The 25,615-nt window shown below is 47.1% G+C and overlaps 1 pseudogene; it reads right to left on the bottom strand.

The window, feature by feature from the left end:
• Positions 1–24,261, bottom strand: part of LOC111139848 — a 61,385-nt pseudogene extending 37,124 nt beyond the window's left edge.
• Positions 24,262–25,615: the final 1,354 nt, after the last annotated feature.

Below are 25,615 nucleotides of genomic sequence, written 5' to 3'. Positions count from 1 at the left end.
CTAAATGGAATTTAAATAAAAACTTAAAAAATAAAATATTTGATGTAATTGGATTGTGTGTGGGAACCAGAGAAAGCATATATAATACAAAATAAATATGGCCCCACCAATTGGGGTTCAGCCACAGGGGAAAAAAATCTAACTCAAGATGTTAGTAAAAGATGAGAAAATTAAACCAAATGAAAGTAGAAAGAAAAGAGTAATAAGCACAAAGAATTAATTAAAGCAGGGCAACATTCATAATAGAGGATTAACAAAGGCAAAACTTGGTTCTCTGAAGAAACAAAATTTATAAATCTCTCGAGCCTGATCAAGGATAAAAGAGAAAGGCATAAATAGTCAACATCTCAAATAAAAAATGCTGTAGACATAGAAAAGATGAGAGTGTATAATTTGGTGTGTAATGATTTTAGGTGCTCTGAGCGCCTGTGAGAAAGTTATAGTTAAGGCAGAGGATACTTCCCCCAGGAAGTGACATTTATGATGACATGGAAGGAGGATTCTGTGAGCAAGTGACTGTATTTTTTGTGTGAAAGTACATGTCTGTGTATGTGGTGGTAACTGCACAAATTCCTTGCAGTGGAGAGGATCCTCAGTCCACTGGAGGAAAGGAAAGAAGGCCAGTGTAGCTGAGAATACAGGGTGTGAGGGGATCAAGGTAAACTTGGTAGGTTATGGCTGGTATAGGGGAGGGCACTGGACTGCCAGAGTTGTGAGAAGGCCCAGCAGAGGCTGTGGCTGCTGACATGTGGGAGGGAGGGAGGCTAACATGTGGGTTTTGAGAGTGGCCACTGAGTCTCCACACCCTGGCCCCACCAGCTGCAAGACCCACTTCCCTGTCTGCCCATGTACTCCCATGATGACTCCAACATCTCCTTCAGACCTATGCTCTAGACTCTCCCTTAGCAATTTGTTTAGAGGAAGGTTCTGCCCAGAGGTGTTCTAATACTCATTTGTTTGGCCCTGTCAATGCACATCCTACTCCATTTCACAGGGTTCCTCAATTGCATCCCCCTTTATCTCCTATCCAATGGACAGATATGCCCCCATTCACCCCTCAGGGAGGGGACACAACTGGAGAGGCCCCATTCATACCAACCTCTCCCCTCCACCACACATCGCTAAACATTATCCTCTTTTCATAAAAGATGCACAAATCTAAAATGAACTGCACAATTAAGAAAACTTCATGAAGAAAAGGAACCTTAGCTGGGGATGAGGGTAGGGGTAGAGGGTGTCCAGGGGTGTGTCAGGTTTGTGGAGGCTGGAAGATACTTGAAAATCCCTTGAGATTCTGAGGGGGTTTGTGACCTTGCAGGGGGGTGTGGATGGAAGGGCATGGGGCTGAGGTAAAGACAGGAAAGCAAAACTGCAGGGATTAGAGACATAGCAGCTGGCCCCGGCTAGGGACAATCACAGGTCAACCTCATCAGAGGGGAAGGCAAAGTCCCTTCCCCACAGTCAACAAACTTTCCCTCCACTCCTTCTGGCTTGGATGCTTCCCTGCAGCTCCAGGGACCTTCCAGCTATGCAAGCTCCTCATTAAGCCCCCTACTTAAACACTGTCAGTTGCTTCCAGAGTTGCACCTCAGACACACTTGCATGAAAGTGTCACCGCAGCTGCAGGTGACACAATGACAGCCCACAAGGGGGACTTGGGAATCACATACTTTTATCAGTGGTTGCAGGCACCTCCTGTACATCCTGCTGGACACTCCCCTGTCCATGGCCCCAGCAGCAGAGGTGAGCCTGTGAGTGTCCCCAGGTCCAGGTTAGGATGGACTTGAGTCCCCTGGCAGAGGTACTCAGGGCTTGGATCTGGACAGATCAAAGCTCTGCCCCCTAGTCCCAGATGACATTTAGCCTTGCCTGTGCCCAATTCCAGGGCCAGGTGGGCTGATGTATCTTGTGATGGAGACAGCATGAGGGTGGACACTGAAGGCAGGGACTCTGACACCCAGCAGCTTGGGGAATTGGTTATCACTGGAGTAAACTGTGTGCATCATTCTGATCTTGAAGGCTCCATGGGAAGGGCTGTCTGGATTATTCCATCCTGTTTCTGAGTCTGTTTTCATTTCTGCCTTCTCAGTGTAGAAAGGGAGATATCGTTCTTTGTCTCAGATGTGACCCCATATGTGGTCTCAGAGGTGGGGATAGTTTTGCTTTCTGGAATTTGGTACAGATAGTGCAGCCCCTAATCATGAAAAGGTCTCTCGGGGCACCTGGGTGGCTCAGTGGGTTAAAGCCTCTGCCCTCGGCTCGGGTCATGATCCCACGGTCCTGGGATTGAGCCCTGCATCAGGCTCTTTGCTTAGCAGGGTGCCTGCTTCCCCCTCTCTTTCTGCCTGCCTCTCTGCCTACTTGTGATCTCTGTCTGTCAAATAAAGAAAGAAAATCTTTAAAAAAAAAAAAAAGGTCTCTTATCTCTGTGTATGTGAGTGTGTGTTTGCTTTGAATTATGTCATTTCTGGTGTAAGAAAAGTAACAGGCTCTCTAACTTTCTGCACTATCAGACCACAGAGATGAAGAGAAGAAAGTCTAGCCAGTGAAGCAGAATGAGGTCAGCTCAACACCAGCAGTGTGTAGGCTGAGTGGCCCTTTCTCCATGCCTTTTTTTAAGATTTTATTTATTTATTTGACAGACAGAGATCACAAGTAGGTAGAGAGGCAGGCAGAGAGAGAGGAAGGGAAGCAGGCCCCCCACTGAGCCCCGGACCTCAGGGCTCGATCCCAGGACCCTGGGATCATGACCTGAGCCGAAGGCAGAGGCTTTAACCCACTGAGCCACCTAGGTGCCCCACCATGCCTCTTACTTAAAGATGTGACTTACAGTTTGTAGTGAATTTGTAAGAGAAATAAGTTGGCTATGGAAATTATGTATATCATGTATTCAATAAGTAATTGTCATTGGAGTATCTGGAAGCAAACTTACCAGACTTCTGACATTCACCGTGTGTGTATGTTTTTATGTATGTATTTTATATTGATTTTCTTATTATATTTCTCCTCCCTATCTTTGGACCTATCTCCAGTATCTTTAGTCTGGATCACCCTACATCTTTTTCATGAAATAATAATTTTCAAATTATCTTGAGTTTTCTGAATGTACAGTTGTTGTCATTTTTCATGTGGGACTGTGGGTTTTGAGAAAGCAGATCAAGGAAGTGAAGGGCTCTGTCATCACCTTATATCAAGGGAACATGTTCTGGAGGCCACTTGTTACTGTCTGTTTTCACTTTAGTCACCTGACTGAGGCAGTGTTTGTCAGGTTTCCCTACATAAAGTATCATGTCATCTGAAAAGAGAGAGAGTTTGACTTCCATTTTGATTCAGGTGCCTTTTATTTCTCTTCATTGTCTGATTGTTGAGGCGAGGACTTCTAGTACTATGTTGAACAATTATGGTGAGAGTGGACATCCCTGGCATGTTCCTGACCTTAAGGGAAAAACTCTTAGTTTTTCCCCACTGAAAATGATATATGCTGTCGGTTTTTCATAGATTCCTTTTATGATGTTGAGATATGAGAGGATCACATGGTTTTTGTCTTTTCTTTATTAATGGGCTCTGCCACGTTGATTGATTTCCAAATGTTGAACCACCCTTGAATCCCAGGAATAAATCCCACCTGGCTGTGGTGAGTGATTCTTTTAATGACTGTTGGATCCTATTGGCTAGTTTTTTATGAGAACTTTGGCAACCATGTTCATCAGGGATATTGGTCTGTAATTCTTTTTGGTGAGGTCTTTGTCTGATTTGGGGATCAAGGTAATGCTGGCCTCATAAAATGAGTTTGGAAGTTTTCCTTCTGTTTCTAATTTTTTTAACACTTTCAGAAGAATAGATACTATTAATTCCTCTTTAAATGTTTGGTAGCATTCCCCTGGGAAGCCACCTGGCCCTGGGCTCTTGTTTGTTGGGAGATTTTTGATTACTGCTTCAAATATCCTTGCTGGTTATTGGTCTGTTCAGATTTTCTACCTCTTCCTGCTTCAGTCTTGGTAGTTGATAAGTTCCTGGAAATGCATCCATTATTTCCAGATTGCCTAATTTGTTGGCTAATAATACGTTCTTATAATTGTTTATATTTCTTTGTTGTTGGTTGTGATCTCTCCTCTTTCACTCATGATTTTATTTATTTGGGTCCTCTAAGTCTGGCCACAGGTTTATCATTCTTATTATTTCAAAGAACCAGCTTTTAGTTTCATTGATCTGTTCCACTATTCTTTTGGTTTCTCTTTCATTAATTTCTGCTCTAATCTTTATTGTTTCTCTTTTCCTCCTTGGTTTAGGCTTTATTTACTGTTCTTTTTCTAGGTCAGGTGTAGGGTTAGCTTGAATATTTGGGATTTTTCTAATTTCTTGAGAGAGGATTTATTGCTATATACATCCCTCTTAGGACCACCTTTGCTGCATCCCATAGGTTTTGAACCATGTGTTTTCATTTTCATTAGTTTGCATGAATTGTTTAAGTTCTTCTTTTTTTTAAGATTTTATTTATTTATTTGACAGAGATCACAAGTAGACAGAGAGGCAGGCGGGGGGGGGGGGGAAGAAGGCTCCCTGCTGAGCGGAGAGCCTGATGCGGGACTCGATCCCAGGACCCTGAGATCATGACCTGAGCTGAAGGCAGCGGCTTAACCCACTGAGCCACCCAGGCGCCCCGTTTAAGTTCTTCTTTAATTTTCTGGTTGACCCATTCATTCTTTAGTAGGATGCTCTTTAACCTCCAAGTGCTTGAGTTCCTTCCAAATTTCTTCCTGTTTTTGAATTCCAGTTTCAAAGCACTGTGGCTCAAAAATATGCAGGGAATGATCTCAGTCTTTTGGTATCAGTTGATACCTGATTTGTGACCCAGGATATGATCTATTCTGGAGAAAGTTCCATGTGCACTAGAGAAGAATGTGTATTCTGTTGCATTGGGGTGGAATGTTCTGAATATATCTATGAAGTTCATCTGGCCCAGTCTGTCATTTAATGTCCTTATTTCCTTGTTGATCTTTTGCTTAAGTGATATGTCCATTTCAGTGAGTGGGGTGAGAAAAGTTCCCTATTATTATTGTATTATTGTCAATATGTTTCTCATATTTTGTTATTAATTGGCTGCTCCCATGTTAGGGGCATAAATATTTACAATTGTTAGATGTTCTTGTTGGTAAGACCCTTTAAGTATGATAATGTCTTTCCTCATCTCTTATTATAGTCTTTGGTTTAAAACCGAATTTGTCTGATATAAGATTTGTCACCCCCAGCTTTCTTTGGATGTCCATTAGCATGGTAAATTGTTTTCCACCACCTTACTTTAAATATGGAAGTGTCTTTGAGTCTAAAATCAGTCTCTTGCAGACAGCATATTGATGGGTCCTCTTTCTTTTATCCAATCTGATACCTTGTGTCTTTTGATTGAGGCATTTAGCCCATTTACATTCAGGGTAACTATTGAAAGATATTTAGTGCCACTGTATTGCCTGTAAGGTCACTGTTACTGTATATTGTCTCTATTCCTTCCTGGTCTGCCTCACTTTTCAGCTCTCTCTTTGCTTAGAGGACCCCTTTCGATATTTCTTGTAGGGCTGGTTTAGTGATCACAAATTCTTTTAGTTTCTGTTAGTCCTGGAAGCTTTTTATATCTCCTTCTATTTTCAATGACATCCTAGCTGGGTATAATATTCTTGGATGCACATTTTTCTCATTTAGTACCCTGACTATATCTTGACAGTCTTTTCTGGCCTGCTAGGTCTCTGTGGATAGGTCTTCTGCCAGTCTAATGTTTCTACCATTGTAGGTTACAGACCTCTTGTCCTGAGCTGCTTTCAGGATTTTCTCTTTGTCTCTGAAATTTGTAAGTTTTACTACTGGATGTCGGGGTGTTGACCTATTTTTATTGACTTTGAGGGGGGTTCTCTGTGCCGCCTGGACTTAGATGCCTGTTTCCTTCTCCCAAATTAGGGGAGTTCTCCACTATAATTTGCTCCAATATACCTTCTGCCCCCCTCTCTCTTTCTTCTCCTGGGATCCCAATTATTCTAATGTTGTTTCACTTTATGGTGTCAATTATATCTTGAATTCTCCCCTTGTGATCCAATAGTATCCAATATCTCTCTTTTTCTCAGCTTCTTTATTCTCCATCATTTGGTCTTCTATATCACTAAGTCTCTCTTCTGCCTCATTTATCCTAGAAGTTAGAGACTCCATTTTTTTATTGAACCTCATTAATAGCCTTTTTAATTTCAACTTGTTTAGATTTTATTTCTCCAGAAAAGGATTCTCTAGTATCTTCTAAGTTTTTTTTTTTTTTCAAGCTAGTATCTTTATAATCGTCATTCTGAACTCCAGTTCTGACATGTAACTAATGTCCATGTTGATTGGCTCCCTGGCAGTTGGTATTACCTCTTGTTTTGTTTTTTGTTTGTTTGTTTGTTTGTTTGTTTTTCCGTTTTGTCATTTTGTTCAGAGAAGAATAAGTGAACAAGAGAATAAAATGCTAAGGGGTAACAACAACTCCAGAAAAATACACACTAAACAAATCAGAAGAGACCTGAAATGGGGAGAGGGGGAGGAAAAAAGAATATGATCAGGCTGGTGAACAGAACAGAGCCACAACTAGATTTTGAGCACACTTTGGTCTGTTAGAGGAAACTGTGTCCCAAATTTTAAAGAAAGAAAAACTTACATATATACAAAAATAAGAGTAACTACAATGAAGGGATGAAATATGACTGTAAAAGTGAAATTTTTAAAGATTTGATTTTTTTAAGTATTTCATTCATTCATTAGAAATAGAAAGAGTACACAAGCAGGGGGAGAGGCAGAGGGAGCAGGAAAAGCAGACTCCATGATGAACTGGGAGCACAACGACCCAGAGACCATAACCCAAACCAAAGACAGACACCTGACCAACTGAGCCACCCAGGTGGCCCTTAAAAAGGAATTGATAAGAAGTTGGTTGAAAAAAAGAAAGAAGGGGGGCGCCTGGGTGGCTCAGCTGGTTAAGCTGCTGCCTTTGGCTCAGGTCATGATGGGATCAAGTCCTGCAATGGGCTCCTTACTCAGCAGGGAACCTGCTTCTCTCTCTGCCTCTGCCTGCCATTCTGCCTGCTTGTGCTCTATCTCTCTCTCTCTCTCTCTAACAAATAAATAAATAAAATACTTTTTAAACAAGAAAAGAAAAAATAAAGAAGAAAAAAATTTTTTAAAAAGGAGATTATGATCAGGCATGTGAATAAGACAAAGCCATACACTAGATTTAGGGTATATTTTGGTCTGTTAGAAGAATCTGCAGCCCAAATTTTTTTTAATTTTATTTATTTATTTGACACACAGAGAGAGAAATCACAAGCAAGCAGAGAGGCAGGCAGAGAGAGAGGGGGAAACAGGCTCCCCACTGAGCAGAGAGCCTGATGCGGGGGAAGGGGGAGGAGGACGGGAGGAGAAGGGGGAGGAGGAGAAAAAAGAAGGGCTCCTGGGTGGCTCAGATGGTTGAGTGACTGCCTTTGGCTCGGGTCATGATCCTGGAATCCCAGGATCGGGTCCCACATTGGGCTCCCTGATCAGTCAGGAGTCTGCTCCCCCTCTGACCTCTCCATTCTCATGCTCTTGATCTCTCTCTCTTTCATTCTCTCTCTCTCAAATAAATAAATAAAATATTTTTAAAAAGAAGATGAAGAAGAAGAAATAGAAGAAGAAAAAATAAAGAAAATTTTAAAAATTAATTTTGAAAGACTGAAGAATCATGGGGGGGAAGCCATGAATTTTATGTGCTATATCCCCTTAGCACTGATGTCTTGCAGTTATTGTTAGTGGGTAAACTTGGTCTTCACTGGATGTTCTTGCTGATCTTCTAGGGAAGGGCCCTGTTGCAGTGATTCTCAAATGTCTTCACCCAAGGCGGATTTGCACCACCCTTGCCAGAGGCCAGGCTAAGTAATCTGCTCGGGTTTGCTCTCAGGAGTTTTTGTTCCCTGAACAGTTTCTGTAGAGATTTGGAGGACAGGAATGGAAATGGTGGTCTCCCAATCTCTGGCCTGGAGGAGGCAAGAACTCAGGGTCCCACTCCTCAGTGTGCCCTCAGAGAAAAGCAATCAGTCACTCCTGTCTCCCTGGTCTCTGGCTGCACTCTGAACTCACCAGCCTGTGACCGAGCGTTTCTATCTCTGGTGCACGACCCCATTTGGAGTCTCCAAACCCTGCAGATTTGGGGGGAGGGGGAGGTCTCCCCAGATCTGCCACTTGTGGGGTCCCTGCTTGAAAAGCAGTGGCCCCACTGTGCCACGGATCATGGTTTATGACAATCCTGAGCTGAGAGCCCACTCCTTGGCTCCATCTTTGCACCTGGCCTCCCCACTCCAATACATGGGAGGTCTACCACACTCAGGTACCCCTGGTCTTTCTGTAACTGCAAGGGTCTGAGGCCACACTGTCCCTGGGAGGGTTCCCCTATCACCACCACCACCACCACCACCACCCCACTTAGCCACTGGAGTAATGCCCCTCTACAGGGCAGACTTCTGAAAGTTCTGATTTCATGTCATGCTGCTCTCTCACTTACCAACAGAGGCTCTCTACCCACTCCCTGAAGTCTATCTTCCTTTATATCGCCTTGGATTCATTTCTCCTACCTTCCAGAAAGTGGCCGCTTTTCTGTTCACAGAGTTGCTGCTATTCTTTCCTTTGATCTCCTGTTGGGTTTGTAGGTGTTCAGAATGGTTTGATAACTATCTAGCTGAACTCCTGGGACCAGATGAAATTTAGGTCTCCTATTCCTCCACCATCTTGGAGCCCACACCCTGAAGTAAAGATTTTTAACCAAATAAAAAATATATTTTTTAATATTTTACTTATTTATTTTTAGAGAGAGCATGAAAAAGGGGGGGGTGGGAGGAGCAGACAGAGAGGGAGAAGCAGACTCCCTGCCGAGCAGGGAACCTGACTTGAGTTGAAGGCAGACATTTAACCAACTAAGCCACCCAGGCACCCCTAAAAAATATTTTATTTATTTGAGAAAGGGAGAGTGAAAGATAGAACACAGGAACACACTTGTCAGTGATTTACTTTTTTAAAAGGAGAGGGTCCTGGAGGTGAGGGGAGAAAACTATAAAAGGAAAAAACTTAAAGTTGAATATGTGCAAGTGTAAACCAACCCAAAATACAAACACAAGGGTGGGGGCAGGAGGGAAGAGGAAGGAATTCAGATGCAATTATACAGGAGGTACTTAAAAAAAAAAAAAAGTTCCAAACTTGTAGCTTGGGTCTGAGTTAGTTTATATAAAAGTTAAAAACTGTATAAGATTTCTTCACTAAATTCTAAAGGAATATCAGAAGCCTAGCATATGTTTACAAAGAATGTGCCATCCCCTTTTCCCAATCACAGGGCCCAACCCCCAACCAGAGTGTGACTCACAGGAGCCAATCTCCCCCTCCCTGTAACCTAGAACTTTTGCTCTTGGAAAAGAAATATCCAATGGCTTTAGGGAGAGCAGCCCAGTCTCCCCACTGTCTGATTAATGATTGAATATCATTTGCTTGGGGCCCCTGGGTGGCACAGTTAGTTAAGCATCCAATTCTTGATTTCAGCTCAGGTCATGATCTCAGACTCATGAGATCTCAGGCGCTCTGTGTTGAGCTCTATGCTCATCAGGAAGTCTGCTTGGGATTCTCTCTCTCTCTCTCTTTCTCTCTCTCTCCCTCCCTCTCCCTCTGCCCCTCCTGCTTGTGCTCTCTCAAATAAATAAATAAATCTTAAAAAAAAAAAAAAACAGTCACTCAACGAACTGAGCCACCCAGGCATGCTGAATGAATCTTACATTTTAATGGATCCATCTTCAAACCTCCATCTTGCATGTTTCCTCCAGTCAAAAACCCCAGGGAAAGAAAAGGTTTTCAGGTATAGTATTATATTTGCCTGAGCTGATACAGCATTGTGCTCCAACAGGGACCCACTCTGGAAAACAGTATGGAGGTTCCTCAGAAAGTTAAAAATAGAACTACCTTAAGATTCAGCAATTGCACTACTACGTATTTATTCAAAGAATAGAAAAATACTAATCCAAAGGGATACATCACCCTGATGTTTATTTTAGTACTATCTACAATAGCCAAATTATGGAAACAGCTCAAGTGTCCATCGACAGATGAATGGATAAAGAAGATGTGGCATACAGATACAATGTAATATTACTCAGCCATCAAAAAGAATGAAATCTTGTCATTTGCAATGACATGGATGGAGCTAAAGAGTATTATGCTAAGTGAATTAAGTCCGTCAGAGAAAGACAAATGCCACATGATTTCACTCATATGTGCACTTTAAGAAACAAAAAACAAATGAGCAAGGTGGGGAGGGGGAAGGAGAGGCAATCCAAGAACCAGACTCTTAACCATAGAGAACAAACTGATGAATACCAGAAGGGAGGTGGGGTTAGGTAGGTTAATAGATGATGGGGATTAAGGAGTGCACTTATGATGAGCACTGGGTGTTGTATGGAAGTATTGAATTGCTATATTGTACATCTGAAACTAATAACTAATATTACACTGTATGTTAACTAACTGGAATTTGTTTCTTTTTTGAAGTTTATTTTTTTTAAGATTTTATTTATTTATTTGGCAGACAGAGATCACAAGTAGGCAAAGAGGCAGGCAGAGAGAGAGAGGAAGGGAAGCAGGCTCCCTGCTGAGCAGAGAGCCCGATGCAGGGCTCGATCCCAGGACCCTGGGATCATGACCTGAGCCGAAGGCAGAGGCTTTAACCCACTGAGCCACCCAGGCGCCCCTCTTTTTTGAAGTTTAGGTTTAGTTTTATTTAGGTCAAATTGTCATATTTAGTAAAGATGTTAATTGGCTTCCAATGTATTTTTAAGTTAATGTATTTTTTAATTTAAATTTTTTAAAGATTTTATTTATTTATTTGACAGAGATCTCAAGTAGGCAGAGAGGCAGGCAGAGAGAGAGGAAGGGAAGCAGGCTCCCCACTGAGCAGAGAGCCTGATGTGGGGCTCAATCCCAGGACCCTGGGATCATGACCTCAGCTGAAGGCAGAGGCTTTAACCCACTGAACCACTGAGGCGCCCCTTAAATTTTAGGTAGTTAACATAACAACAACATATTATTGGTTTCTGGAGTAGAATTCAGTAATTTGAGGCAGAGGTGGGGCAAGGGGAAGAGGGAGAAGGAGAGAGAGAATCCTAAGCAGGCTCCACACACAGTGTGGAGCCCAACATGGGGCTCGGTCTCATGACCCTGAAATCATGACTTGCGAGAAATCAAGAGTTGGACACTCAACCGACTGAACCACCCAGGTGCCCCTAACTGGAATTTAATAAAAACTTAAACAAATTTAAATAAAAACTTAAACAACCAAACAAAAGAAAACCTTTGCCTGTGTTAGCATTTTCCAATCATTTCTTGGAATCCCAACAGATTTTTTTTTTTTTTCCCAACAGATATTTTTGAAAAGCAAAAAGGTAGAAGCCAAACACTAGGGGCACTGGGGTGGCACATTTGGTTAAGCCCAGGCCATGATCCTGGGGTCCTGGGATCAAGCCCCATGTTGGGCCACTGCTCAGGAAGGAATCTGCTTCTCCCTCTCCCTCTGACCCTCCTCCCCACGCTCATGCTCCCACTCTTCCTCGCTTGCTCTCTCTCAAATGAATAAATGAAAAACTCTTAAAAAAAAAAAAAAAGCCAAACACCATGTCTTATGGATAGTCAAACACCTCCAGAGGTCCATGTGGCAAGAGCTGAGACCCTCCTGCCAGAAACCAGCACTAAAACTTGCCAAGTTTGTTGAAGGTGCCACCTTGGAAGTGGATCCTCCAGCCCCAGTTAATCCTTCAGATGACGCAAACCCCAACTGACATGTTTACTGAAACTTTGTGAGAGACCCCCTAGCCAGTACCACCAAGCCAAGATACTCCCAAATTCCTAACCCAGAGAGACTATGAAATGATGTGTTGTCTTAAGCCACTAAATCTTGGAGTGATCTGTTACACAACACTAGATAACTGATACACCATGGTTTGGGATTCATGACTATTTATGACCCAGCCCCTACCTTTTTATATGGCCTTATGACTCACCAATTCAACATGTCTGCTTCACAGACTAGAAAGCTTCTAATGTTCAAGAGATGGCAAGCTGCGTCTATCCTTCTGAGCCTTCATTCAAGGCAATTTCTTTGCTCACCATGTCCTCTTCTGCATTTTCAACCTACACTGCCTCACTCACCCTTTTGCAGGAAGCCTTCTGTGGTAGATCCTCTCCATGTCCCCAGAATACCAGCACCCCCCTCAAACAATGATGGTTTCCATAGCTCCTCTAGGCACAGATGCTTGCTGATTCCTGGCATGGTCCAAGTGCTCAACATGGGCAGCTGAAAGCAGGGCTAGGCAGGTACGTACTCACTTCCCTCCAGATCTGGCTGAAGATTAACATCCTCACTTTGATGGGCTTTATGGGGATTCCCTCAAACTCAGGCCTTCCCTTTGGGCCTACACTACCTTTCTATGGGCTCAGAAGTTCCATAGAATTCTCTCTTCTGGCTGGATATCTGAAGGAGAAAAGAGGAGCCTGGGAGATTGAGTAGGAGCTCATAGCAAAGGTCAAGTCCAGGGATCCCTGGAGCCAAGATCTGCTTACCCTTTCCATGAGCCACTTGCCCTATTCATTATGCCTCTAGCCATGTGAGTCCCCTCCTGAGAGAGCCATAGTCCATCTCTAGCTGGATGCCACATCCCAGGGACAGGCTGCTCCATGAAGCTGAGAATTGGGCTCTTCCTCCTCAACCCAACACCATCGTCATTGCTTGCCAGATCCCACTGCCACTCTCCTCTCCCGTCCCTCCTAACCCTAACCCAAACCCACAAATGTGTCCTGATGAAACAAGCCCTAGACAGAACCTAATACACACAAATAAAAGCAGTTATTTATCAAACACATTTACACTGAAGTCAACCGACCCAATAAAATTTCCCAACCACAGATAAACCCAATAGAGGTCAGTTGAGCAATGCAAGGAAACAAGGCAGGGGCTCAGGTTTCAGGCTCCTCATGTCAGAAGTTTCTGATTTGCAGAGAAGAGGGCTTAGAGAGAACCTCATCAGCAGCTGGACATTAATTACAGCAGAACAAACCCAAATGATATTTGGAGAAACAGAGGAACCTGAAAGGCCCTGGCAGGGACATTTGTTTGTCCCACACTTGGCTTCACACATTCACTGCCTGTGTCCCTGCCTGCCAGTGACAGACATTGTCTTGAGACAATGAGAGTTCACCCAGGGACCATTCCTCGGGTGTAATCTCTTCGATGGAAACCGAAGCCTCTAAACACACTGTGAACAGACTCCTCATGAAAAACTGAATAGTTCCCAACCCGTTGCCTGATCAATAAAACTGCTCATCTTTGATGGAAAGGATCACACACAGGATGTTTCTGACCTCACCCTTCCCTGTCTAAATCCAGGATGGAAATTCTGATGGCATCACCAATGCCAGGACCAGAAAGTGCTTTGATTAGAGTCCAACTTCACGTTCTTAAATGGGAGTGGCAGTGTACTGAGGGAAGCAACAAGGCTCTTCTTGATACCCAAGTCACCATTCTCATAGTCCAAGAGTCTCTGCCAGAAGACAGGAACACATATGTCATGCAGGACTCACATACATGGGCTTCCCCACAGCCAATGGGGCCTACACCACAGTGTGCGACTCCAGCTCTTCACACATCCACCAATGAGACAGTGAGGCCACTGCACTCCTTCTCAGACCTGCCCATACTCAAACTCTGTGGCATCTCCACCAGATCCTCTTCTGACTCCAGCTAGCTGACTGCCCTGTGGGGCAGCAAGGACGTCCACAGGCCCACTGTGATGTCATCCCTTCAAACATCCCCTCATAAGGTGAGCTACAGATGCTCTCATTAAACATTCTGTTCTTGGGCTGCTTGGCTGGCTCAGTCAATGGAGTATGCAACTCTTGATCTCAAGCATATGACTTTAGGCCCCACGTTGAGTGTAAAGAGGACTTAAAAACAAAATCTTTAGGGGTGCCTGGTGGCTCAGTGAGTTAAGCCTCTGCCTTCAGCTAAGGTCATGGTCTCAGAGTCCTGGGATCAAGCCCCGCATCAGGCTCTCTGCTCTGCGGAAGCCTGCTTCCCCCCCACCCACACACACACCCCTCTCTCTGCCTGCCTCTCTGCCTACTTGTGATCTGTCTCTCAGTCAAATAAATAAATAAAATCTTTAAATAAAATAAAATCTTTAGGGACACCTGTGTGGCTCAGTCAGTTAAGCGTCTGCCTTTGGCTCAGGTTATGATCCCAGGGGTCCTGAGATGGAGCCCCACCTCAGGCTCCCTGCTCAGCGGGGAGCCTGCTTCTCCCTCTCCCTCTGCTGCTCTTTCACTCTGTCAAATAAATAAATAAAATCTTTAAAATATAAAAATAATAAAAATAAAATCTTTAAAAACAAAATAAAACAAAACAAAATTCTGTTCTTCATCACTTGGACAAAGTACAGCCCCAAGGTCCATGAATGGTCCCCTCTACCAAGTCAAAGTTCTGGATGTCCTGGTGGCCCCACTCCATGCTGCCTGGGCTCTGGCTCAGATGGGGCTTCCCAGTCACAATCATTAAGCCACTCCACGTGCCTTTCAACACACCATTCATTACCGTGTCACATTCTCTGCTCAGCGGGGAGGCTACTTCCCCCTCTCTGCCTGCCTTTCTGCCTACTTGTGATCTGTCAAATAAATAAATAAAATCTTTTAAAAAATAAAACAAAAACTAGTGTCAGTCTCTCATCTGATTCGGATTCTACATTAAGTGGTGTAGGTACCTAAGTGGAAGAAGCTTCTCAGCAACCCTGGGTTCCCAAGATACACCCATGGTGGCCACTCCCAGGAGAACCCAGGGCTGGCCTCAGCACTGGGACAGAAGAGTTGCCTCAGGTGCCAGCAGGTTAGGGTGGCACTCACTTCCTGCCTGTAATTTGAGGTCAAGTCTGGGAATACCTCAGTCAGGTGTGCACAGGTGTGTACAGTAGGCAGATGGGAGGTGTGTGGGAATCTGGGTTCCACAGCAAAACCTTTGGGCCAAATTTAAACACTAACTGATCTCCTAGGCTAGCCCTCCCTCTCCCTACACCTGCAGAAAGAGGGTAGGCTCAGGTAAGGCCTTTCTGCAGCAGGAATCCATGGCTGGAAACAGACCACTCACCTGAGGGGCTGTGTGTCTGGCAATTAGGCCAACCCACTCCCCCAAATCCACATCCTTACCCAAACAGGACACATTCCCAAAGGCTGCCTTCTGCAGGGCACTGGGTGGCCCCCAGTCTTCCCTAATAGAATCTGGGACCTTTTCTCCAAAATGCCACCACTGTCTGTGTAAGGGCCTTGTTGGTCAGAGGGAGCCATTTTGTTGCAGTAAACTTAGATTGACCCTATGCAGTGAACTTAGATTGACCCTGCCCCTCCCAGAGGAACTTACTTGCAAAGCCTAGATACAAGGGCGGGTCAGGCCAGGTGAAGACATCCAATCAGAGGGGCGCACATATATTTACTGAGTGAGTTTAAATCCCATTGTCCACCTGTTGGGGGGCGCTCAACCACCCCTGTAAAGATTAGTTTGCGAGGCTGAAGCTGAGAAGAAGAAGGAGAGCCGTCGGGAGAAGAAGGAGAGCCGTCGGGAGAAGAAGGAGAGCCGTCGGGAGGAGAAGGAGAGCCATCGGCAGGAGAAGGAGAGCCGTCGGGAGGAGAAGGAGAGCCGTCGGAGGAGTAGGAGAGCTGTTGGAGGAGTAGGAGAGTCATCAGAGCCGGGAGAGCTGACAGGACTGTCAGAGCTGTAAGAGCCGTCAGAGCTGTCAGAGCTGTAAGAGCTGTTAGAGCGACAGAGCTCTTGTCAGAGCTGTCAGAGCTGTCAGAGCTGTCAGAGCCGTCAGAGCTCTTGTCAGAGCTGTCAGAGCCGTCAGAGCCATCAAAGTCGTCAGAGCCGCCAGAGCTGTCAGAGCCGCCAGCAGCCCCGCTGCCCCAAGCCACAGCCTCACTGAGCGGCCTTGCGGGAGCAGTGTCATTCCGGGGAGGAGCTTCATTCCGGGAGCAGCTTCTTCGACATGAGACCTCCTTGGCGAGCAGCCTAGTCAGGAGCAGCCTTGCCCGGGGAGCGGCCTTACCGGAGCAGCCCCTGTCCGGGGAGCGGCCCTGTCTGGGGAGCAGCCTCATCCAGAGCAGCCACGTTGGGAGCGGCCTTGCTGGGGTCGTCGTCGTCACCTTTTCATAAGAGACAGCCCTGACCGGTCAGTTTGATTCTTGATGCTTGGCATGAAATAAAGCTTTGCTTGACCTTCGCTTTGTATCAGTCTTGTTCCTTTGATCATGGACCCCAACATTGGGGGCTCGTCTGGGATCAAACGACGAGAAATGAGCCAGCTTCAGAATTTTTGGGAAAAAGCCTTCGGAGGTATTGGGATCTTGGGTATTGGGATCCTATCTGTCTGTCTGGTTGCAGAGCTCCAGGGTATAGCCCACCGGGGAGAAGCTGGACGCGGCCATGCTCCCCAGGGCTGGAGTGGATGCGGGACACCCCATCCCTCTGCTGGTAGATCGACAGAGGATTCGAGTCCCCCTGGGCGGTCGGGGGGTTCAAGTCCCCCTGGGCGGTCGGGGGGTTAGAGTCCCCCTAGGTGGTTGGGGGATAAAGAAAGCCCCCACCAGTGGCAGGTTCTGGGTAAGAATCATTGGGTCTGTGGTTGTCTTTGCCTGGTTCTTTTGTTGTCTGTTGTGTGGTTTGTTGTGTTTGCAGGGGACCAAGAAAGTCCCCACCAGCCGCAGGCTCTGGATGGGGATCGCTGGGTCTGCGGTTGTCTTTGCCTTGTTTTTTTGTTGTCTGTTGTGCTGTTTGTTGCATTTGGAGAAATGGGACAAACGGGGAGTAAGGGGCCTGTGACACCCCTAGGTCTTGTTCTTGAACATTTCAAGGATTTTCAAGGTAAAGCCACTCAGTCAGGTGACAAGGTTTACCCGGGAAAACTAAAAACACTCTGCCAATTAGAGTGGCCCACTTTCTCCACAGGGTGGCCTCTGGAAGGAATGTTTTCCTTGACTCAGATCTATTCTACGCTGAGTGAGGTCTTTGATCTACATCGAGACCAAATACCATACATTGTGGCCTGGCGATGTCTGATAGAAGAGCCGCTGTCATGGCTCAAGTCCCACCATCCCCCTGCTAACGAAACCATTTCTCTCCCTCTAAGGCAGGTCAGAACACCAAAACCAGAACAGACAGATGAGGGGGAACCAGGGAAGAAGACCATTCTACCTCCATTGGATATGGAGAATGTGGAATCCCCCCCCCCCTTATTTGTCCTCTAAATCTGACTCTCGGTCCCGAAATTCCTTTACCAGTCCACCTCATACAAGGTCGGGGTCCACCTATGGGAGCACCAAGCAGAGAGACCGCCCTGATCCTTCCCCTTTCCTCTATCCCCCTCTGCCTCCCTTTACCTCACTGGTACTGTCCGCACCAATGCTGCCTCTTTGTAAGGTTGCTCTACCAGATGGGATAGGGTGGCCCTACCTAAGTTATATCCCTTTCTCCTCTTCTGACATCTATAATTGGAAGACCAAACACAAATCCTTTTCTGTCCAACCTCAGGATTTAAGTAGCCTCTTGGAGACTGTCTTTCTTACTCATCAACGTACCTGGGTGGATGTTCAACAGCTCCTTATGGCTCTCTTTAACGGGAAAGAGCAGGATCGCATCATGCGAGAAACCCATAAGGTGATAAGCGAGAAACTTGGCAGGGACCTCGATCCCCGCCGAATGGAGAACTATTGCCCGAGGGAACCCCCCGACTGGGATCCAAACTCTGATGAAGGTAAGGAGAGCTTACGTTTCTACCGCCAGGCTCTATTGGGAGGCCTCCATGTGGCTGCAAGGAGACCCATAAATTTATCTAAAATTAGTACAATGACTCAAGGTAAGAATGAGTCTCCAGGAGCGTTCCTAGAAAGGCTAATTGAAGCCTATAAAATGTATAGCCCGATCGATCCTGAGGCACCCAAAAATCAGAGGGCAATGAATCTTGCTTTTGCCAGTCAGTCAGCCCCAGATATAAGGAGGAAACTTCAGAAAATTGAGGGATTTGAAGGGAAGAATCTGACTGAGTTAGTGGGAATAGCAGAAAAGGTGTTTAACAACAGGGATGCACAAAAGGACGAAAAACAGACAAAAAAACTGGTTAAGGTTTTGGCATTACATGAGGTGGGGAGGAGATGGGTAGGGGATAGTAAATGGAAGGAAAAGCCTAAGCACAGAGAAGGCAGGTGGGAAGACTTAGATTCAGATCAGTGCGCTTACTGTAAGGAAAAAGGACATTGGGCCAGGAAGTGCCCTAAAAGGAAGACAGCAATGCTTGCCACCAGAGACTGAAGGGGCCATGGTTCGGAGCCCCTCCCCGAACCTCGGGTAAAAATTGAAGTGGAGGGGAAATCAGTTGATTTTTTGGTGGACACAGGAGCCCAATTTTCATCATTACTTAAACCTATGGGAAAACTATCTGGAGAGGAAGTTTGGGTACAAGGAGCAAATGGCAGAGAGAGACATAAATGGACAACAGAAAGGACTTTAAATTTGGCCTTGGGAGTAGTTAAACATCGATTTTTGGTCCTCCCTAATGCCCCATATAACTTGATGGGAAGAGATTTCCTCCACAAGTTAAGAGCCGGCATTCAGTTCTCAGAAGGAGACATGACTGTAACCTTGAGACAACCCGTGTACAGGTGCTTATGGCAGCAGTAGATGAATACCTCCTTTACGAGCCAGTCTCAAAACCAGAGGAAACAAAGAGGGGGAGCCTTCTCCAAATCCTACAGGACAAGTTTCCCCAGGTCTGGGCAGAAGGGAAGCCCCCTGGCTTGGCCAAGGATCAACCTCCAGTAGTGGTACAATTAAAGGTGACAGCTATGGCTATTCACGTTTGGCAGTACCCCCTTCCCCGAGAAGCAAAGGAAGAGATCAGAAAACACATTAACCGCCTCCAAGGAGACGGGATCCTAGTTCCTTGCAAATCTCCATGGAACACACCTTTGCTGCCCGTCAAAAAGGCCGAGACTGGGGAGTACCGACCCGTCCAGGACTTGCGGGAAGTTAATAAACGGGCTGAAGATATCCACCTGACGGTGCCTAACCCCTATACCCTACTCTCCCTCCTGGGCCCCAAAAGAACTGTGTATACCGTCTTAGATCTCAAGGATGCATTTTTCTGTATATCTTTAGCAAGGGAATCTCAGCCCCTTTTTGCTTTTGAGTGGTCCGACCCACAGAAAGGGTTTCAAGGCCAGCTCACCTGGACAAGACTTCCCCAAAGATTCAAGAATTCACCCACCATTTTTGACGAGGCCCTACACGAGGATTTGCCTGAGTACAGAACCTCCAACCCAGGAGTCACTCTGTTACAGTACGTTGATGACTTGCTAGTAGCCGCTGAGGACTATGAGTCATGTTTGCGGGGGATGAGAGCTCTCTTACAGACTCTGCAGGAAAAAGGGTATTGTCAGCAAAGAAAGCACAGCTCTGTCAGAGCCATGCCACTTATCTAGGCTTTGATCTCCATGAGGGAGTGCGTTCACTGTCTGAGTCCAGGAAACAGGTGATCACCCGACACCCCCACCCCACCACGTCCCGACAAGTAAGGGAGTTTCTTGGGACGATGGGCTACTGTAGGCTGTGGATACCGCGGTTTGCGGAGATGGCCCGACCTCTCTACAAACTGGTGAAAGGGGGGCTCACTATGATAGAGTGGACAGCTGAGGCAGAGGGAGCATTTCGGGAATTACAGATAGCCTTGCTGAGTGCCCCAGCATTGGCCATCCCAGATGTTACTAAGCCCTTCCAATTGTATGTGGATGAAAAAGCAGGGGTGGCCAAAGGAGTTTTAACTCAGACTCTGGGGCCTTGGCAAAGGCCAGTAGCCTATCTTAGCAAGAAACTAGATCCAGTAGCAGCTGGGTTTCCCCCTTGCCTCCACATAATTGCTGCAATGGCCCTCCTGGTCAAGGATGCAAGTAAATTGACTTTGGGTCAAAATCTCATCGTAACCACCACACACGCTATTGAGGGCCTTCTCCAGACTCCACCAGACCGATGGATGATGAACACCCGAGTGACAGGGTATCAGGCCCTTCTCCTCAATGAACCAAGAGTGATCTTCTGGCCCCTGGCAGTGCTAAATCCAGCCACACTGCTGCCAGAGGAGCTAGCTGACCATCCACATGACTGTGGGGAGGTCCTAACCCAAGTCACAGGAATAAAGCCGGATCTCAGAGACATTCCCCTCCCGGATGCCGAGATGAGTCTGTTCACAGATGGGAGTAGCTACATGGTCAATGGAAAGAGGTATGCAGGGGCTGTGGTAGTTTCTCCTGAGCAGAAACTCTGGACAGCAGCCCTGCCACATGGAACTTCGGCACAAAAAGCGGAACTGATTGCACTCACTAAGGCACTGCAGATGGCCAAAGGTAAAACCGCCAACATCTATACAGACAGCCGGTATGCCTTTGCTACTCTCCATATACATGGGGCTATTTATAAAGAAATTGGCCTATTAACAACAGAAGGAAAAGGAGTTAAAAACAGAGGAGAAATATTGGCTCTCCTCCAGGTTATTTGGGACCCAAAAGAGGTGGCTGTTATGCATTGCCCGGGACACCAAAAGGGGACTGATCTGATTTTAAAAGGAAACCACTTAGCAGATCAAGCCGCAAAGCAAGCAGCCAGAGAAACAGTGCAAGAACAGGTTACACTCCCAGCTCCAGCCTTACCAGAAAAAACTGAACTATTCAGAAGAAGATTTAAAGTATTTACAGAAATGGGTTAAATTGGACTATGAAGGGGACTGGGCTAAGACTAAAGCAGGAAAAATAATTCTTCCTCGAAAACTAGGTAAGAAGTTAGTAGGCCAGATACATCAGGGTACTCATTTGGGGATACGCAAACTCAAGGACCTTATAGGCAAGCAATTCCAGGTTTCTAAATTAGGGTGTATGGTTCAGGATGTAGTTGATAGATGTGCTCAATGCCAGGCAGTTAATGTGGGAAGAACTAAAATGGGAAGAGGAAAAAGAGAAAGAGGTAAGGAACCAGGAATTTATTGGGAAATAGATTTTATGGAAATGAAACCCAGAAAATATGGGCACAAGTATATGTTAGTTTTTGTGGATACCTTTTCAGGCTGGGTGGAGGCTTTTTCCGCCAAACATGAGATGGCAGGAGTGGTAGCGAAAAAGCTACTAGAAGAAATAATTCCTAGGTTTGGGCTGCCTCTCACAATTGGGTCAGACAATGGCCCTGCATTTGTGAGTTCAGTCTCGCAGGCATTGGCCAAGGCCATGGGCACTAACTGGAAACTACATTGTGCCTATCGGCCCCAGAGTTCTGGGCAAGTAGAGAGAATGAACCGTACTCTTAAAGAGACCTTGACAAAACTAATTCTGGAGACTGGCGGTGGATGGGTGGATCTCCTTCCCTTCACCCTCCTCAGGGCACGATGTACACCCTATTTAAACAAGGTGACCCCATTTGAAATGTTTGGGAGACCCCCCTCCCTGCTCTGTCCTCGGCTACAGGAGGTTGCCCTAGCAGAAATGACTCATCAGTCTGTACTCCAGTCACTGCAGGCATTACAGTCTGTCTTTAAAAAAGCCCATGCAGGGATCCGGACTGCCCACACTGGGACGGAGACGGAGGTGGAACCACATCCTTACCAACCCAGGGACTTGGTTTGGATACGTCGCTATCAAGTGGGGAACTTGGAGCCTCGCTGGAAGGGACCATTTACTGTTATCCTGACCACCCCCATGGCAGTAAAAGTAGAAGGCATTAGGGCCTGGGTTCATGCAGGTCACATCAAACGAGCCAAGAGTAAGGACGCCCCCCCAGAGATGGAAGCTGCAGCCGACAGACCCCGCTGACCATGGACTAAAGCTAAGACTAAAAAAACTGTGAGTTTATTGTTGCTCCTATTGTTACCTGTTTATGTAAAGTATAGGTGGGAAATTAGATGAACAGAATTAGGAAAAATGAGCCAACTGTGCACTAATGTCATTTGTATAGGAGAAAATTGGAGCGATAAAATGTTAGTCTTACATGCTCAATATAACATAGGACTGGCTGAAAAGTCAAGGATTTGAATAATCTCCAAAGAAAAGGGGGGAATGTAAGGGCCTGGTTGGTCAGAGGGAGCCATTTTGTTGCAGTAAACTTAGATTGACCCTATGCAGTGAACTTAGATTGACCCTGCCCCTCCCAGAGGAACTTACTTGCAAAGCCTAGATACAAGGGCGGGTCAGGCCAGGTGAAAACATCCAATCAGAGGGGCACGCATATATTTACTGAGGTGAGTTTAAATCCCATTGGCCACCTGTGTGGGGGCGGGACTCAACCACCCCTATAAAGGTTAGTTTGCAAGTCTGAAGCTGAGAAGGAGAGCTGTCGGGAGGAGGAGAGTCGTCAGAGCCAGGAGAGCTGACAGAGCTGTCAGAGCTATAAGAGCCGTCAGAGTTGCCAGAGCCATCAGAGCTCTTGTCAGAGCTGTAAGAGCTGTTAGAGCAGTCAAGAGCTCTTGTCAGAGCTGTCAGAGCTCTTGTAAGAGCCGTCAGAGCTGTCAGAGCTCTTGTCAGAGCTGTCAGAGCCGTCAGAGCTCTTGTCAAAGCTGTAAGAGCTGTCAGAGCTGCCAGAGCTCTCGTCAGAGCTGTAAGAGCTGTTAGAGCTGTCAGAGCTCTTGTCAGAGCTGTCAGAGCTCTTGTAAGAGCCGTCAGAGCTCTTGTCAGAGCTGTCAGAGCCGTCAGAGCCATCAGAGCCATCAGAGCCGTGAGAGCTGCCAGCGGCCCCGCCACCCCGAGCTGTGGCCTCGCCAAGCGGCCTTGCAGGAGCAGCGTCATTCCGGGGAGCAGCTTCATTCCGGGAGCGGCTTCCTCGACGTGAGGCCTCCTCGGTGAGCGGCCTAGTCAGGAGCAGCCTTGCCCGGGGAGTGGCCTCTCAGGAGCAGCCCCTGTCTGGGGAGCAGCCCTGTCTGGGGAGCAGCCTCGTCCAGAGCGGCCACATTGGGAGCAGCCTTGCTGGGGTCGTTGTCACCTTTTCGCAAGAGACAGCCCTGACCAGTCAGTTTGATTCTTGATGCTTGGCATGAAATAAAGCTTTGCTTGACCTTCACTTTGTGTCAGTCTTGTTCCTTTGATCATGGGCCCCAACAGTCTGGAATAAGCCATGCCCACATAAGCCACTTTCTTCTGAAAGTCAAAGAGGCATGGCAGAAGTCAAATGGAAATGAGTAAACAGAGGGGGTACAAGGCAGAGAGAGCAGGGGAGGAGACAAGAAGAAAGGAAGAGTTGGCACACAGTTTTGCCCAAGAGAAACCTACAGCCATGAGGATGCCCCTTGCTAGGAGCTGCGAGGCCTGGTATGCGGCCTCTCCAGTTCATCCACCATGGGCTGAAGTCTCTCTTCTCTCTCCCCAGCCACTCAGTGGGGACACAACATCATTTCAGAGAACAGGGCAGGGTGACAATTAGCATCCAAGGCCCCAGAGGAACAGAGCTGGGAGGTGTGTGGCCAGATACTCCTCCCACCCAAAACTACTCTATCATTGTCTCTCTGGAGGCTTATCTGGGGTCAGCCTTTTCTGTCTGCTGGGCCTTAAGCCCAGCAGAAAGATGAGAGGACCAGAAGCCGAGCAAAACCCCTTTTCCTCACTGAATGTCCACACAGTTCTAAGAGTCACATACTCAACAGAAGGAGAGCTCTTTGTAGTGAGCACAGGCACAGGAACACTCGGGGGCCTGGCTTCCTCAAGGACTTCCACTAAGAAACTTGGTACACTTTCCTCCAAAGGACCCAGAACACAAAAAATATCACACTTGAGAATTCATCAAGGCTTTTAAAGCCATGTATTTGAGAAGTTCACTGGAAATAATAAATTATTTGCTGATAAAAACCATTTGAGGAATATAATGAAATGGGAAAATTCAGGCCATTGCAACTTCCACACAAGCAAAGGGAGCCATCAGGAAGCCCTCTCCCCAACCAAATGCTGAGTCCCTGGAGCTCCCAACCACTGCCCCCACCACCACCACTTGGGGCCTCTCTTCTCCTTGAAAAGCTCCCGAGAGCAGCTGGTGATGTAGACTCTGAGGCTGCACACCAGGTTGGGGTCACTGTCACTGATGATCTGCAGGCCAGCATCCAAGCGTGCCAAAGGCACGGCCAGATGCCTGGCCATGAGCCGCCGGAAGACAGGTGGATGTCCTCGCCCTCTTCTCCAGCAGTATGCTCCTGCTCCAGTCTCATCAGTTCCTTGCTGGACAGGTCTGTGCTGGGGCTCTGCGGCAGCTCCACCACATCTGCCTGTCACCTGTCTGAAACCCATACTGTGGGCCACTGCCGTGATGTCCCTTAGGGTCTGCAGTAGAGCATCCCCGTGCAGCTTGCCGGCATCCCGCCAATGCGCTCGGGCCACGGCTTCCTTCGTCTATCCAGTGTCGCTGGCGGACCTGCTCCTAGGACTCAGAGATGTCGTAGACAGTGTCTAGAATGCTGTATTCTCGCCAGAAGTCAAGGACCACTGAGTGCTGGTGGTCCCTGCCTCAAACCCACAACACCAACAGGCGGAAGACCCTGCACAGGCAACAGGCCTTGAAGGTGGCAACAGCGTCCTGGTTCATGGGCCGGACAAGGGCCCTGGTTTTCTTGGGCATGTACCCCACACGCACGTGTTCTGAAAGGTCATCCAGGCTCCCAGGGTGGCCAGGGGCACTGTCCATGATGAGCAGTGCTTTGTACAGGAGGCCGTACGGGGCACAGTACCTCTCCATGGCTGGCCAGAAGTGCACAAACCACTCTTGGGAGAGGCTCGTGGTCACCCAGACTCCCTTGTGTGAGTGCCATGCCACAGGCAGGTTGGGCTTGGGGCAGCCCTTGAGGGCATGCAGGTTCTCTGAGGGGTACACCAGCAGCGGCTTCGGCTGGAAGTCACCAGCCACGTTGCCACCAAGCAGCAGCATCAGAGCTCGGGCAGCTTTGCATCCCGGCTGACTTCTCCTCCAGAGAAAGAAGCATCCTGGCAGGCAGTTGCTTCCAGAAAAGTCCAGTCTCACCCATGCTGAACGACAGCCATGGTGTGCAGCCACCCTCCCAGATCACTCTCCGCAGCAGGGCGAGCTACCTGCGCACAACTGCCACAGTCGTGCCCACAGCCTCGCCACCCACTCCACGTTCTCCATCACCAGACTGCAGCTGCGTGTCAATCTGGTGGCCACCTGCAGGTTGGCCGCCCAGACACTCACTCGGATCTTCTCCTTGCTGTCAAGAATGGTAGCCACAGTGGAGGTGGACAGTCCCAGCACCTCCCTGATTCTACTAAGCTTCTCTCTGGCTTCAAAGCACTGCCAACACCTCAAGCTTCACCTGAGGGTTGACAGCCTTGCAGTCCCACTTGGTGCCTTGGCACAGGGTTGCACTGGGTGGCCTCTCCAGAGCGATCTTCTGGCCAGGGTGGTCTGAAGACCACCTCGACCAGTGGAGGAGGCTCCATCTGCATCACCCTCTCCAGACACAGCTAAAGAATATGCATGTTC

Source organism: Enhydra lutris, unplaced genomic scaffold, assembly GCF_002288905.1.
Source record: "Enhydra lutris kenyoni isolate GAN:26980312 unplaced genomic scaffold, ASM228890v2 scaffoldscaffold122, whole genome shotgun sequence".
NCBI classification, from domain to species: Eukaryota; Metazoa; Chordata; class Mammalia; order Carnivora; family Mustelidae; genus Enhydra; species Enhydra lutris.
This window is presented reverse-complemented; position numbering and strand designations above follow the sequence as displayed.